A 4,417-nucleotide genomic window follows, 5' to 3' on the forward strand; every position below is an offset into this window, starting at 1 on the left:
TCCTTCGAGCCGGAATTGAACCAGCGACCTAAGGATGACTTTATTTTGTTTTATTCACTACAGTCCTCCGCTCTACCAGCTGAGCTATCGAAGGGAAGTGATAAACAGTGCTGTCTTTGGTGATTGTTCACCGTGCGCCTGTTGACACGTTCAGACTCGTGGAGTCCGGTGCTGATCGAAGACTTCTTTTGCCTGAAAGCGAGAGCTGAGTGTTTTGAAGTGTTGCTGCTCAAAAGCGCTCCCTGCTGGTGAGCAGAGGCAGAGCAGCCTTGTTTGGGCAGACACAGAAAGTTTTCAGGTTTGAGAAAGGAAAAGAGGCGTCCTGTGCCTTCATGGCAACATGTTAATCTGTGAGGTGCCTGTAAAGTTCAGAGAGCGACCTTGAACTAATTGCTGCTTATTGCAAAATCACACGTTCTCCTTCGAGCAGGAATTGAACAAATGACGGAAGGATGACTTTGTCTTATTTTCCACGACAGTCTTGTCGCTCGACCAGCTGAGGTATCGAAGGGAAGCGGCAAAAATGTTTCACTTTGGTGATTGTTCACCGTGCACCTTTGACACACCCGGACTCGTGGATTCCAGTGCTCATGACTGAGGCTGACTCGGTACCTGCTCATACCGCAGTGCTGTGGGAGTGGGAGCTGCTCCGTGTTCTCCACAGCCTGGGCCAGTGACACAATGAATAATGGGACTGATTATTGATCTGGAGATTGTGGGTTCAAGTTTACGGAGGGTGTAAAGTGGAAGGCCGGGCCTGGAGAGCATTGGAATAGTCGAGTCTCGAGGTAAACAAAGGCACGGATGAGGGTTTCAGCAGCAGAACATCATTCTGGAAGTTGGGATTTGTTTCTGCTGATGTTAATAACCGCTATAACTGGGCTGAAATTCAATATTCTGGATCGATGTCAAATAATCAACTTTATTTCAAACAGAATGGGTCAATTACTTGATGAATTCAAGATAAGAGACTAATTGATGTCCTCATTACCGATTATTCTGCCTTTTCTCCTTTCTCACTGTAGATTATTTCAGTTCTCATACCTTCAATTACTCTCATGGCCAAGTCCCAGCTCCCCGGTCCTTCCCGAGTGCCTCTCCCAGCCTTGGGATCCAGGGAAGGTATCAGTAATGTACCCGGGATCACTAAACACAAAACCCAGTCTGTGAATCACTTTCAGCTACTGGACTTATCGTGTGTCCCACAGCATCTCTCTCACCTTCGATGTGTGAATAGAGCATCAGGCCTGGGAATCTCGTCTTCAATTTAAATACACTCAGCAAATGTATTTAACAAAATACAAACAAGTAAACACATCAAGGCCCAATAATCCAGCACTAAATTCAAAGGAGTAAGTCTGTTATCAAACTCCTTGAGTGGACAGAATAAAGAAAAATCCCAACTCTAAGATCCCCTCGAATCCTTTGCAAATAATTTACAAATCTTGACAATAATCAACAAGTCTAATTGAATGTTGACCTTTATCTTGAGTGGGGTTGGAATACAGAAGTGATGCTTCAGTTGTAATGAACCTTGGTCAGACCCCACCTGGAGAACTGGGCACCGAACCGAGGGAGAGATAAATCGGCCTTGGAAAAGGTACAGTGCAGATTCACCAGAATGATGCCGGGGTTAAAAGGGTTAAATTATGAGGACGGGTGGCATAAACTTGGTTTTTATTCCCATGAGTTTAGAACATTGAGATGTGACCTCATCGAGGTGTTTAAAATAATAAAATGATTCAATAAGGTAGATACAGAGAAATGATTTCTTCTGGAGGGGAATCCAGAACAAGAGGGCATAAGAAATAGGAGCAGGAGTGGGCCATACGGCCCCTCGAGCCTGCTCTGCCATTCAGTAAGAACATGGCTGATCTTCTACCTTAACTCCACTTTCCTGCCCGATTCATTGATTCCCTCGGTGTCCCAAAATCTCTCGATCTCATTCTTGAATATATTCAATGACTGAGCATCCACAGCCCTCTGGGGTAGAAAATTCCAAATATTGACAACCCTCTGAGTGAAGAAATTTTTCCTCATCTCAGTCCTACATGGCCGATCCCTTATCCTGAGACTATGCTCCCTAATTCTAGACTCTCCAGCAAGGGGAAACTTCCTCTCAGCATCTACCCTGTCAAGCCCTCAATGAGATCACCTCTCATTCTTCTAAACTCCAGAGAATATCGGGCCATTCTACTCAATCTCTCCTCATACAACAACCCTCTCATCCCAGGAATCAATTGAGTGAACCTTCGTTGCACCCCTTCTAAGGCAAGTATATCCTTCCTCAGGTAAGGAGACCAAAACTGTACACAGTGCTCCAGGTATGGTCTCACCAAGGCCCAATATAATTGCAGCAAGACTTCCTTACTCTTATTCTCCAACACACTTGCAATAAAGGCCAACATACCATTTGCTTTCCTAATTGTTTGCTGTACGTGGATATTAACTTTCTGTGATCCGTGTACAAGGACACCCAAATCCCTCTGAACACCAACATTTCTTAGACTCTCACTTTTCAAAAAAATATTCTGCTTTTCTATTCTTCCGACCAAAGTGAATAATTTCCACATTTCCCCACATTATACTCCATCTGCCACCTTCTTGATAATCTTAAAATTAGAGCTCGGTCATTTACGAGCAAAATAAGGTGGCAATTTTTCAAACAAAGGTTAGTGGAAATTACAAACTCACTTCCCCGAAAGGCTGTGGATGCTCGGGCTCGATTGAAATTTTCAATATTGAGATTGATAGATTTGTGTTGTGTGAGGGGTGAAAGGGACATGGAGCAAAGAAGAGCAAATGGAGTTGTGGCACAGATTCGTCCTGATCCAATTGAATGGCGGAGTGGGCTTCAGGGGCTAAATGGTTCATTCCAGTTCCTGAAACAAGAAACTGACACCAATCACCTCCAGTCTGATAAAAAAAATCACAGTCACTGACACCAATCTCCTCCTGTTTGATATAAACCAACCCCACAGTCACTGACACCAATCACCTCCACTCTGATATGAACCAACCCCACAGTCACTGACACCAATCTCCTCCACTCTGATATAAACCAACCCCACAGTCACTGACACCAATCTCCTCCACTCTGATATAAACCAACCCCACAGTCACTGACACCAATCTCCTCCACACTGATATAAACCAACCCCACAGTCACTGACACAAATCGCACTGAATGGTGGAACAGGCTCGAGGGGCTGAATGGCCTACTCCTGTTCCTAATGTTCCGATGTCACACTGAAGTTTCTAACATTCCTCTTCACAGTTCTTAATGCTCCCGATCTTGGTGCTGTCAGGAAATGTTGATCTTATGCCCTTGTACCCAAGCCCAGGTCATTGCTCTGTATTGAGAAGAGCAATGGCCCCAACACTGCCCCTGGGGGACACCACTGTTTACATCCCCACAGTCTGAAAAACATCCATTAACCAATACTCTGCCCTTTATCAAACTTCCCATCCACACTGACCCACTCCCTGTAATACCGTGAGCTTTAATCTGATCAACAAGCCTCCTGTCCGGCATCTGATCAAACATTTTGTAACAATCCATCTTCACAACATCCATTGCATTTTATCACAACACAGTGTTATTTCCTCCAATAATCCCTGCTGCCTGACCTGAATTAATCCATTTTATCCCGACACTGTGTAATTCCCTCCAATAATCCCTGCTGTCTGTCCTGAATTAATCCATTTTATCCCTACATTGTGTTATTTCCTCCAATAATCCCTGCTGTCTGTCCTGAATTAATCCATTTCAGCACCACACTGTGTTATTTCCTCCAATATTCCCTGCTGTCTGTACTGAATTAATCCATTTTATCCCCACACTGTGTTATTTCCTCCAATAATCCCTGCGGTCTGTCCTGAATTAATCAATTTTATCCCTACACTGTGTTATTTCCTCCAATAATCCCTGCTGTCTGTCCTGAATTAATCCATTTTATCCCTACACTGTGTTATTTCCTCCAATATTCCCTGCTGTCTGTCCTGAATTAATCCATTTTATCCCTACACTGTGTTATTTCCTCCAATAATCCCTGCTGTCTGTCCTGAATTAATCCATTTTATCCCCACACTGTGTTATTTCCTCCAATAATCCCTGCTGTCTGTCCTGAATTAATCCATTTTATCCCTACACTGTGTTATTCCCTCCAATATTCCCTGCTGTCTGTCCTGAATTAATCCATTTTATCCCTACACTGTGTTATTCCCTCCAATATTCCCTGCTGTCTGTCCTGAATTAATCCATTTTATCCCTACACTGTGTTATTCCCTCCAATATTCCCTGCTGTCTGTCCTGAATTAATCCATTTTATCCCGACACTGTGTTATTTCCTCCAATAATCCCTGCTGTCTGTCCTGAATTAATCCATTTTATCCCTACACTGTGTTATTTCCTCCA

The 4,417-nt window shown here is 43.7% G+C and overlaps 1 non-coding gene across 1 annotated transcript; it reads right to left on the bottom strand.

Annotated features, from left to right (window-relative positions):
- trnay-gua (transfer RNA tyrosine (anticodon GUA)) lies at window positions 1–94 on the bottom strand. The gene is made up of 2 exons: window positions 58–94; window positions 1–36 (listed from the first exon to the last, which is right to left on the bottom strand). It is a non-coding gene; the product is annotated as a tRNA-Tyr (tRNA).
- Between the last annotated feature and the right edge of the window lie 4,323 nt (window positions 95–4,417).

This window comes from Heptranchias perlo, unplaced genomic scaffold (genome assembly GCF_035084215.1).
Source record: "Heptranchias perlo isolate sHepPer1 unplaced genomic scaffold, sHepPer1.hap1 HAP1_SCAFFOLD_289, whole genome shotgun sequence".
NCBI lineage: Eukaryota > Metazoa > Chordata > Chondrichthyes > Hexanchiformes > Hexanchidae > Heptranchias > Heptranchias perlo.